The sequence below is a fragment of the Hemicordylus capensis genome, chromosome 1, assembly GCF_027244095.1.
Source record: "Hemicordylus capensis ecotype Gifberg chromosome 1, rHemCap1.1.pri, whole genome shotgun sequence".
NCBI classification, from domain to species: domain Eukaryota; kingdom Metazoa; phylum Chordata; class Lepidosauria; order Squamata; family Cordylidae; genus Hemicordylus; species Hemicordylus capensis.
Genome location: NC_069657.1, coordinates 314,451,066 through 314,463,581, shown reverse-complemented (window position 1 = coordinate 314,463,581; position 12,516 = coordinate 314,451,066). Strand labels below are relative to the sequence as shown.

At 45.4% G+C, this 12,516-nt stretch overlaps 1 protein-coding gene across 2 annotated transcripts in view; it reads right to left on the bottom strand.

Annotated features, from left to right (window-relative positions):
* NT5E (5'-nucleotidase ecto) overlaps positions 1-12,516 on the bottom strand; it is a 65,449-nt gene that overhangs the window by 27,666 nt on the left and 25,267 nt on the right. The window lies entirely within an intron of this gene.

The following is a 12,516-nucleotide window of genomic DNA, read 5'->3' as shown; positions in this document are numbered from 1 at the left end:
TGGAATGGATATTTTACTCTTTAAAGTTTAGGGAAAGGGGCAGCTTTAAAAGGGCAGTTGCTGAATGCTGCAGACAGCACACTATTTATTCTTGATCTTAGAATGATATCCCACATTCCCAGCCCACTCAGCTCTTGAAGAGGCTTGCAACATATAAAAACAAGATGCTATAAAAACAAAATCAGTAATATTAATTACAACAATAAATAGCAAATCTAATCCATTAAAATAACAAAAGGCGGGGGGGGGGGGCATCAGAAGAACAAATCTTAATCGTTTACAGTGACCAAACACCTTCAGAAAGAAGATCTTAACTAATCTTCTAACGGTCAGGTGGGAACCATAAAACCATAAAACAGTGTTTCCGTTACAATGCTGAGTCAGCATTATAGAGTCAATGAGTCAATGTTTCAGAGAATTACCTCTTTCAACTACTGTTTTCGGTATGAAATTCCTGAACCCTGTCTGCGAGGCTGTTCTCACAAACAGCCTAACCTAGCCTGGAGCAGCCCAGCCAGAGTTAGACTGATCGTGAGAAGCAGCACAATCCTTGCGAATCCTTCGCTCCTCACCAGCCTAACCATCTTAAGAAACCCAACTGTTAGTTGAGGCTAAAAGTGCACTTGCACCCTTACCTTGAATACTGGGTATCATAGTTCAGTCCAAGGACACACAGAGACAGGTGCATAGAGCGCCCATCTGACGGGGGAATCCTCAATGCAATGTGCGTGGCCAAGCAAATTCTGGCCCAGATCCCTCTTCCCTGCTCATCTCATGGAGCTGTGGGGAGCGGGGCTGCCCATGTGGGCACATGGGAGGTGTGCCAAAGACAGACAGTTTGGTCATTGGTGTGTGTGTGTGTGGGGGGGGGAATAGGTAAGATCAGCCTTCCCCCTGTGCCCTCCCAGCCCTCAAATGGCAATTGTGAGAATCAGTTCTGTGTCTAGGATCTGCTGCAAAGCACCAATTTTTCTCTCAGCTTAGAAAAGAACCACACACACACACACACACACACCGCAAGAAATAAAAGGAACATTGTGGATGTTCTATCTGGTCATTTTTGACCAGCACAACATTTAAAATGGATTTTCTAGACTTTTCATATACCAGAATTGAATTTTCAAAGGAGCTTAGCGCCTTGGATAGCTGCCCAATTACTCTCTTTATGAGCACTAGGGAAAATGTGGCAGAGCCAGAGAAAACAAACTAATCTAAAGTGCCTGTTTGTACTCCAGCTGGAATGAATCCTAAATTGTAAAATTCCATATTTTTAGGAAACAGTGGGTGGGTGGGTGGATGTATAGGAAGGAAACCCTGTGATGGGTGGATGTTACCTCTGGGCAGTCTGGTTTTCCATTGCTCCCTCTTTAGGGCTGTTACTGGGAGCTGGTGCTAATGTAAACATCAATTAGTTTAGGGACTGAGAACAGTCTACAGGATAGTGAACTTGCCATGTGCGTGAACTCTTCCTGTTCTTGTTTGGGGTTATATGTGACCATTGCTAACTGTGGTGAGAAGAAACCCAGCGACACTCCTGATTAAATCTAGGTCCTTAAAGTAAATATAGAGACATCCCTAGGCTTTTTTTTTTTTTTAAACACAGGGGTAGCAATGGTTACATGCAACATCAAATTAAGTAGAAGAGACAGAAGGGATTTGTGCATGAGAGGAAAGGACAGGGGAAGTGAGGGGGAAAAACCTCAAGGCCTGATCCCCACACTCAAACCATATTTAATTTTAACATCTGCACCAGGCCTAGGAGTCAGTTATCATGATTCAGCAGGCGTTGCTGTATGAGTGAAATATGTCATTTATTGATTAGCCTGCACACTGCAGATTTCCACAGCAGTGCCAGGAAACAGAGGTCCTTCTCAGGACTACCAGCCCTAAAGTCCAATCTGTTGTTATCAAAAGGTTGATTGTGCTTACATGTCCATATGCCATAGCTGACGTGTTCTGCAATGCAACAGAGGCAGTTCTGAGCCACCCTCACTACTATGGGCTCCCAAGGCAGTGTGGTCTTCCACAAGAGCACAAACACCTAAAGTAGCACCCCATGCTTCAGGAGTGCTACTTACACCGGACATAATGTAGGTATATAATTGGATATAATGTAAATAGAACTCCCAAAGTGTGGGCACAGTACTTTAAGTACTTGCGCTCTTGCACAGGACCACCGGGGGGGGGGGATCAGCATACTAGCCTACATTCTCCACAGCCTTATAAGGGCAGAGCAAGAGCTCTTCCCTCACAGGGAGCCAGGAGAGAAGCTGCACTGCATGCTTGCCTCACAGTGTGCAGGGAAGAGGATCCGGAAGCAATTTTCACTTCTCTCCCCTTCCCACAAAATCCCTGTTTGCTGCCAAGAATATGTCCCTGAGGGCTGTGCAACCTTCAGGGACATATTCCTGGCATTGAACAGGCTTTTGTGGGAGGAGAGATAAATGAAACTCACTTTCCAACCCCACTCCCTGTGCTTTGTGCTGCAAGGCAAGCCCACAGCACAGCTAGTGTCCCATCTCCCTGTAAGACTGGAGCTCTTGCTCCCCTCTCGTAAGGCTGTGGAAAATGTGGGCAAATAGTATTTGTTGGGAAGTCCACAAAACACCGTTAATTTTGTTTACATTGAGAGGCTATTTTGAAATCTAGCCATGAACACACATCTGAAATAACAGTATAAATGGGAATGGAAAAAGCAAGAGGAATTTCCTTGTCATATGCTTTAGGTTTATCTCCTGCCATTGTTTTTCAAGGCTAGAAGGAGCAAGATCAGTGACAATGGTAACAGAAGTATCTGTCACTTGTCTGTTAGATTTCCATAATAGTGAAAGATAGATTTGACCATGATTAATGCTCTGCATAAACACCATGAATTCTGGGAATTCACCCAGTGAGTTCAGAGCTCTGGAAGGGGCTTAGAAAATCATCCTGTCCAAAGAATTACCCTTAGGTAGGCTCCTTTATGTGCCATTCTGCAGTTGTCTCTCATGTAGCTTAAGCACCTATGTTCCTCCTTGAGGAGGTGCAAATAACCGTTATGGAAGGGGTAATAATAGGACACCCTGGCTGGAAACTTAGCAAGCAGGCACTAGCCATGCAATTTCTGCATATGGGTAGAGCAGCCATGCATCTCCTCAATGGCCCTACAAAGCCTACCTGCCTGGATACAGTCAGCAGGCTTCTTGATTCCCCCTCCTACTTAGCAGAGCCTCCACATGAAAAGGGAACTTCCCACCTGGCATCAGTGCCAACTCCAGCCAGTCTTGTTCGCTCACTCTCTTCAACTGAGCACCAGTGAGCCAGAAGCCAGACAAGAGACTTGGGGTGACGAGACAGAGAGGATGGGAGAATGCGTTTGCTTAAAAAACAAAAACTTTAATCTTCACACATATCCACAGATACACACAGAGGGCTGCATATATGCATAAAGGACTCTGCCCTATATCTCAGTTCCTGCTAGCAGCTCAGCCACGGACAGAAGTCCAGTTAGTGTGGACCAGAGACAGACCCATTTTGGTTGTTACACTCAGCTCTGGAAGGCCCTTGTGCTTTGTCATGCTCCCTTCTCAAGGTTTTAAAGAAACACTTAGACTCATCTTTTTAGAGAGTTTTTCATTTTTATTCTGTCCTGATAGGAAGTCTTCAGATACTGTAAGTTGATTCTGTAATCTAAACATACCGTGCTTAAGTCTCCTTTAATCCATGGATTTTAGGAATCTTTTGTTTAGTTTGGGAGTTGCATGAAGCACATGAATGAATGGTTAATATTTATTACTAGCTTGACTGGTACAGAGCATCTGCGCACTAGTTGCTCTCCTCACCCCCACCACAGCCCCCTCACCCCAGAGACTTCCCCACCCTCCATTGTGGTGGCAGTAGCAGCCTCCCTCCTCCACCGCCTTCCTGCTCCTCCTCACCCCCCTCCTCATCTCCAGCCCCACCCCCAGCTGCCCTGGAGGAGCCCGATGGCTGCCCCATTGGGTTCCTCTGGTCCCCCAGCCACCCCTGAGCTTTCCCTCCCTGTGTTGCCTCCACCTCAAGCCTCCCTCCTCCGCTGCCCTCCTGCTCCTCCTCCTCCTCAGCTGCCCTGTCAGGCTCCTCCAGCTCCCCAGCCACCTCTGAGCTGCCAGCTTTGGCTGCCACCATCATGCTGCCCCAGCAATCTCTCTCGCCAAGCATGCATTTAGCACTGCATGGGCAAGGCTTGCCACAAACCACCTAAGGCTTTTATAGAGAGAGATAATCTACAGAACTGCTTTTTATACACTATCTCATATGTCATACAACTGAGGATGTGTCCCACCCACTAAATCTGAAAAATACAAGATGGTATTTCTTTACTTAAGTGTATTTACTCATTGCCAAAAGTCTAGTTAGTGAAAAAGCGTCCCTCAGACTTAGCTTTGTGTTTTTCCCCATAATAATGAAGTATTTTAAGATTGTAGCTGGATAGAACAGCAAGTACTAGAACACCTGATGAACATCCACAATAACATCCACAAAATGCCACCTGAGATGTTCCAAATTTTGTTTCTGGCAATGATGAACATCAGCCAAGACCTCTGGGGGAAGAAGTTCACTGATGACATGTTGATCTCTTGGCATAAGAAACTCTTTGGAGTGTTAAAAGGAAAAAATGCATAGGTCTATTCACCCTTGTCCTACCTCTCCAGCCTAACAAGACAAAGCGGTTCAGCCCTGTCATTTCTCCTTCTTCTGTTTGTATTGGTGGAATTGACAGAATAAAGAGAGAAGTGAGATGTGAATAAAAAAGCTTATCAGGTTTTAAAAATAAGCCCTAAATTTGTATTTCCCATGTATTGTGGTGCAATCATGCTCTTTGGGCATACAAAATGAACTTCTCTTTAGGTTTTTGTACAGCTGATAGCGGAAGGCGCCTTCGAGAAGGGTGGACTACTCCAAACTAGTAGAAACCTGCAGGTCACATTTACCAGCAGTGCTCTGCCTCTGTGCACGTGGAAAAGAGAGAGGTGAGACAAGGTTGCCAGTGAGAGAGGGAGATTAACTTGGACCCAAAGAACCTGTGAGTCTGTGTGTTTAAATCACTTCTGTATACACATGGGGAAATAGCCATGTTCTTTAGAGTGGGGCTGGGGCTGATTCCACTTTAAACACTATCCCTGTGCCTCTAGGCCTCTGTGTTCCCACCTCCTGCTCATGTATTAATTAACAGATATATAGATATTACAGAATCACTGGAACATTCCATTACTGCATGGGTGGGAACTGGCAGAGTCCTCAGTGAACTCTTCTTACCTCCTGCCCCCACCTACTTCCAAGGAATCTGAGTGCACCCACATTGCAGCATGCCTGGGACACTACTTTTTAATGAGAAGCATGTGCACACTTTCAGTGCCTTGCACTCATTCAACCATCTCTCTCATGTGCCTGGCCTGCAAGGCATTGCTTGCAGGCAGATACCATGTGAAGCACAGGGACATCTGGATGAATGTATGAGAGACACATATGAGTTTCACATTGAAAGTAGTGACTGCAGACAGTGCATGCCTGCCCACCCAAGAGACAGTCAGGAATGAGGAGGGTGGGATGAGGACTCTAGCCTTGTGCCAAATAGCTACCCATACAGAGATAGGGTGTGCCCCATATGTCCCCAGGATGTTCCTAACAGGCCTCGTCTCTGAAATGCCCTCTCCCCATCCACTCATAAAGCTCCCTCTGTGTTAATTTTTAGAAGGAATTTGAAGATTCTCCTCTACTTTTGATCTGATTATACTCATGTTTATGAATTGTTTTGTTGTCCATATGATGGTGCCTTCTGCTGAGTCACACTATTAGTACTGTATTGTTTTTGCTGACTGGCAGTGCCTCTCCAGAGTTTCAGGCAGAAGTTTTTCCCAGTTCTACCAGGAAAGGCCAGGGACTAAAGCCAGGATCTTCTGTATGCAAAACATATGCTCTGCCACTGAGCTACAGACCCATCCTCTGATGAGACAAATGGCTATTGCTTTATATTGCAATTTTATATTGGTTAGCTGCTGTACAAGTTCTTGTGATTAACAGGCAGGGTATAAATATGTTAAATAAACACATAGGCTCTCTGCTCAAGGAAGCTTAAGATGCAAAACTATATGAAGTCTATTTTGGCTTTTAAAAAAATGTCTTCATTAAGCGTTAATTCTGTTTTTTTATAATGGAAATTATTGGACAAATGATTTTAAAATTTTAAAAAATGAATAGTTCTAGATATCTGTATACAATTCTAAAATACAGAAATTTGGACATATAAAAATATCTTGGTTTCTAAAACAGAATGTGCTCAGCTATTATTCCTAGAATACAGTATTTCTTCACACTATATATTACATGAAATGGCAGGTTAGCAGCCATTAACACAACAATCCGTACAACACTGAATAGAGACTAGTAAGCAGCATCACCGAATCAAAACAAAGATAAAAATTCTTCCTTTGAGCACAAGTCTTCTGAACTAAGAATTAGATTCCAGTATCATGGTATACAAACAAATATTCTCAAACCCTATTTAATTAAGGCTTCCCCTCACCTCCATCATACGAGCAATCATGACCATCCTTGGGCATACAGTCATGTGGAAATGTAATGGTCCAAGGCTGAGGCAACGTGAAGTGACAAGGACAGAGCAGAACTTTTCATATGTAGAAAAAAGGGACAATGGTTCAGATGGAACCAAGGTTAAATCTCAGTTCTGCACAACATATCCTAGCTTCAAGAGCATGTGCTTCCTCTTCCGCTGCATGCCACAAGTCAGAATAATTCTATTGTAATGTGGGGTGTGTCTCACCCCTTTGTTGGATCACTAGGCTTGGTTCTAAAGCCAGTAGTTTCCCAGAAGAACTGACAACCACAGGATTAAAGTTCAAATGAAGATATATCTTATTTAATACAGAGTGAGGCTTGAACTATTATTCAATTATATGAACACACATGGCATTCCCATATGACACAGAATATGCAAGATGAAATTTGTGTCTGGATATTAGCATTTTACTATGAATTATTGCAACCATGGTGGGTTCTTTTATGTGTAATAGACTAGTAGATGCTCTGATAGTTATTGAATATGTAATTGATTCTTTGATTTGTTTACTATACCAAAAGAGTTATAGAACAGGGAAGCAGAAAGGAAAGGGTGTGCGTGTTAAAGGATAAAAGAGATTGCCAAGGACACTGAACATGCAGAATCAGAGAAAAATTCAGAAAGATTGCCATGAACAGGCAGAGTCAGGGAAAATATTAAGAGCCAGTGGGAGGGAGAAATCTGAATAGAACCATGGCTCTGGATTATTGCTATTGTGATGAATGTGGAAGCTTACTAGAGGATGGGGGAATAGGGAAATGTGAAGGAAAGGGTTAAAAATGAGTTAAAGGTTAAAGAGAGAGGCCAAGGACTAAAGGTGTGTACCTTCTCTGGGAAGTGCCACACCAGCTCAGGTGCTGGCATTCGAGCCGGATTGGTGGGGCAGGGGGCAGTTCTCTTAATAAGCAGGTAAAGAGCTCCTTATCTGCTTGTCCCCACCCCTTCACTCTCCCGGTGGTTGATCCCGCTCTCCAAATGGCCGTGCAGGGCTGCGGCACTGTTCCCTGTAGCCTCTGCGCAGCATCAGCACACACATGGCCGGCACACATGCATGCCAGACATGGGCATGCCGATGCCATGCAGAGGCTGCAGGGAACAGCACTGCAGCCCCGCAGGGCCATTTGGAGAGCGGGTGCTGACCCAGAAGAGTGGCGGAGTGGGAGCGAGCAGGTAAGGAGCTTTAAGGGAACTGCGCCCCGCCGTGCCACCAGCTGCTCCGAGTCGCTCGTGCGCATCCCTACCAAGGACACAGAACAGAGAGAGTTATGGCATAGCTAAGGAAGAGGGTTAAAGAACACAAGAAGAAAAGGGCAAACAACAAGTAGAGCAAAGATAAGAAAAGGGGCTAAAGAAAGAAACCAAGGGCAGAGGGTGGACAGAGTCAGAGTAAGGTTTGAGGAGAATGGGGAAAAGGTAGAAGAGGTGAGAGAAAAGACCCATGCGAGTTTGGATAAAGGATGAAGAAGGATGGCCAGTCCCAGGGACTGGTTGCGTAGGAATGAAGGGCGAAGGAAAGGGTTAAACGTTGCACAAGGGAGTGGAGGAAATTGACTAGAGAAAAAAACAGCTTCTTTGACTGCTGAGTGAAGGGTGAATCTGGGGCTGAACTTTACTAGAACATGTGAGTGGAGGAGGAGGTGTCTCCCTGTGCTATTGGAGGCTGCTCAGGAGGACGGGTGATCAGGGTTTGAAGTTACTAGGGGTCAGTGGCAAAGAACAGAATCAAACAGAAAGGTTGCATGAACCAATTTAGTAAAGATGCCAATGGATGTTCCAGACCACCAGTGGATTCGACTAGAGGCTAGTCCCTTGGGGGCTCTGCTCCGGGCCGAGGCTCCTTAAGGAAGAGTTCTTCTAGCCTAGCCTAACAAATCACAAGTGTAGACATGCACATGCATCCAGAGGGAGGGGCAAAAGAGAACAATTACAGTATATGACTTGACTGACATGAAGGCTGAAGTCTCTGTGGTGCAGCTGGAGAGTGTTGAAAATTGGGCGGCAGCAACTTGGGGTGGATCCCAGAGGCTGCATTTCCCCCTCAATGGGGTGGCTTGGCTAGCTACCTTATAGGGGACAGAAAATTATTCTGGAAGCAAGGACTGTGAGTATGGGGGCTCCGAGGCTAATGTTTGTTCATTGACACTTCTAGTAAGAAGACAATGGATGGACAAGAGAGGACAAAGAGCTGTCAAACAGTGCCAGGAACATCCTGGAGAGAATTGCGGAGGTCTGTGTACCCCAAAGGCTTTAGAATGGATTCAGTTAACACCTGAACGTCAAAATAAAGATGTGCTGAAAAACAACCTGAGTCATGGCTGTCTGGTCTGCGGTATTGGAAAATGCTTCACAGGCTATACAGAAAGCCGAGTTTGAGATTAGGCTAAAGGACAGAATGAGGCTATTCACATGATGGGGCGAAATCGGGCTAGCAGAGGCAAGCCCGATTTCGCCCCATTGAGTGAACCACCGGGCTCAGCTGCGAGCCCGGTGGCTCCTAGGCGGGTAACCTGCCTAAGTACCCCTGCCCTAAAACCAGGTTTGCGGAGCAAGCACTCCGCAAACCTGGTTTTAAAGATCGTAAGTTGCTGCAGCGCAGCTCCGCACCGCAGTTACTCACAAGAAGACCCCCGAAGGGGAGGTGAAAAGCGCTCGCTCAGGGCATGCTGGAGCTTCCGGGGCTGATCGGCCCCTGCTCCCCAGCCCCCGCCGGCTCCGTCACGGATCGTCTGTGGGGAGAGTGGGCTTAGCCCGCTCTCCCCGCAAAACCAGCAAAAGCGGGTCTCACTGACCAGGAGACCCGCCTCAATGTGATGCTTTCTTCCTTGCTTGCCTTCCTAAGCTAACCTTAATGCCAGTGTTAAACACTGTTCTTTTCCTGTACTTACACACTCTCTCACTCTCTCTCTCTCAAACATAGGCCAGACCATAAAAGTGCCAGGGTGTGTGTGTACAGACAGGGTTAGATCGAGACACTGTAACACTATGCTGACTGTGGTTAGAAACAAACCAAGATCAGCTATGATATCTAATCCAACAAATCTCTGTTTAATCTCATCAAAGTACTAGCACAGGGCTGCACAACTTTGGTCCTCAAGTTGTTCTTGGACTACTATTCCCATCATCCTCAGCCACAAGTGGCCAGTAGGCAGGGTTGATGAGAGTTGTAGACCAGAGTTGTAGACCAAAGCTGTGCAGTCCTTTGCTAGAAATAAACTGAGGGTTTCAGATCTCTCTTTAGTGTAAACACTTCAGTTCGAATAAACCAAAATTGGTCAGTCCAGATGTCACAACCCATCTTGATTTGTTTCTAACCACAATTCAAAGTAATTTCCTCTGACTCCTATTCCTCTGGGATAGGAGAGTGTGCACTCTTGAGGCTAGGAGATGTGTGGAACTGAGTTTTAACCTTGGTTCTGCCTGATGTCTGAATCTGCCCAATGTTAACTGGGCCTCAGTATGTCTACATTGAACGGATCTTAAAGTGTAATATGCCTTTTATCTATACCATGCTCTTTCTTTTCAAGCTCCTTAGGATGTGGACTTCCTTTCAGTTACAACTATCCAAAAGAAATGTTTCTGGTACAGTGCCTTACAGCATGCAGGCTGCAAAAGCCGGCATTACTTGGATCTATAGGTTGTAATGAGATGCTGTGCCCTTTAAACTCCTTAATTACTTTCCTCTTTTGGTACTTTAATTACCTCTTCAGTTTGTCTAAAGGCTTGGGACTGGAAACAGCAAGACCACAATCCAAAATGTCTTGCATTTCTTACTGCCTCATTGTCTGGCAGCTCTCTAGGGGACAAGCTAGATGTAATGGAATTAAGCATGTGTGTTCACAATATGTCCACCCATTTTGTGTCTAAAATGGGAAGCTGGGGTGTCGTGAAAATGTGCACCGGGGTGGGGGGGATAAAAGCTGAACTTACCTCACCCACACCCTGCCATTTATCTCACAGCTTAGCTCCAAAAGTGAAATGTGCTGGGTGAAAAATGTGCTTCAGGGGACAGAGCTTAGCACAGTAGGGGAAGGGACTGGAGGGGGCCTATAAGTCCCCTTAGTCATGCACACATTCCGTTGCTAAATACCCCACCCTACACATGTAAAACATGAATAAGGCAGATGTGTGAATAAACAACATCTGTCTTTACTATGGCCCCCAGTGACATTGTGCAAGAGCTTAGACTTTGCTCCAGGCTTCTATCTCTATTATATAAAAATACTTGAAAAAATTCCAAGAAATGTATGAGGTTGAGTTCTCCACCTTAACCGCCAACTAGCCAGCAGAGGCAGAGCCAACAGTCTTTTGCTCAGAGTTCTGGACAAAGAAGGCATTTCCTTTTAGTTCGTGATACATGCAGCTTCCTCAACCCTATGTTTTAAATTTGTATCATCATAGCTATAATGTCCTCCCAGATCAGCCCAACATAGGAACTACTGGAACTAACTTTGTGATGTCAGAATAGCAAATAAGACAAGAGAGACCTTGAGGAGATTCTCACGATCCACCAAAGGCGGGCTAAGGGAGCCTAGCCTGCTTTTGGTGGATCATGTGCTGCCACGGGAGCCACGTGGCTCCCAGCAGCAAACCCTCTTAATTCCCCCTCCCCTTAGAAGAGGTTAGCGGAGCAAGCGCTCTGCTAACCTTGTCTATTTGATAGTCTGCTGCCGCGGCAAGGCTCCACACCATGGCAACATACAAGGAGACCCCCGCCACGAGGCTGAAACAAGCCTCCCGGCCCTGGGGGTCTCTCCAGGATGCCCCATGCACTTGTGTGGGGCATCCTGGAACTTCTGGGGGCCACATGGGCCCCAATCCCCACAGCCCCTGCCGGCTCCGTGACAGAGCCAGCAGTTGTGTGGGTGGCCGATCCAGCTGCCAGGGCTCCGCGGGCGATCCTCTGCGGGGAGAGCCATACTGATCGTCAGACTCGCTTCATTAACTGGTAGGGGATCAGAATGCAATAATGCAAAACCTTATGCCTATAAGTAATAGCCTTCCCAACTTTGTTCTTCAAGCCAACTCTTTTCTCTTTCAGAGCTTTGCACTTCTGTAGCTATGATGTTCCTGAACCCCCCTGACCTTACTCTATTATCAATTCCCATCCTATTCCCATTACTCAGTCAAGCACTGGTCTGCCCCTCCGTCTTTAATCAATGCTGCATCCATCAGTTATTGACTGCAAACCCTCTGGAACTGTATCACACAAATGTTTTGCACAACACCCAGGACATAGCTGGTGGTTATGCTATGTGCTTTCTACACATAACCTACACGTGCCAAGGATCTTTAGACACTGGCAACATGCTGCTACATCAGACAAACACATAAGAATTAAATGCACATGTTTGGGTACTTTAACCAATGAGATTGATTAATAAAAACCAACTTAATAATTTACAGAATTAGCAAATATTAATTAATGCAAATTCAGCCATGTAGGAAATCAACATCCTATAATACCAATCAAATACATGGGGGGAATTAGCAAGCATAACAGAAATAATCACCAGCCTCAAGGTGAAGGTCCAACATCATAGCATGATTGCCAAAGAGTAGGACAACTGATAATGAATCAGTCATGGATACAACTGAAAATACTGAAGCAAGTTTCTAATTGTGCAAATAAAGCTCTCAGTGAAGCACGGGACTGTGTGTTCAGGCTGACTGCAGGCTGACAGGGAGTTTCTATTACCAGAAATAATCAAAAGGCTGTAAATACAAGATGTAAGGATGCCCAAATACATTCCATAGCATTTTATCATGAGGGAAAATTCCTTTTCAGTTGAAAAAGGGTCAATTCCACAGATAGGGGAAAAAATCTATGCCTCAAGCAGCAACAAGTTTCCCAGAGCACAGTGCTAAACATTAGGGAGCAAAGGTGGGGCATGCAGAGGATTCACATAGCCACCATTCAC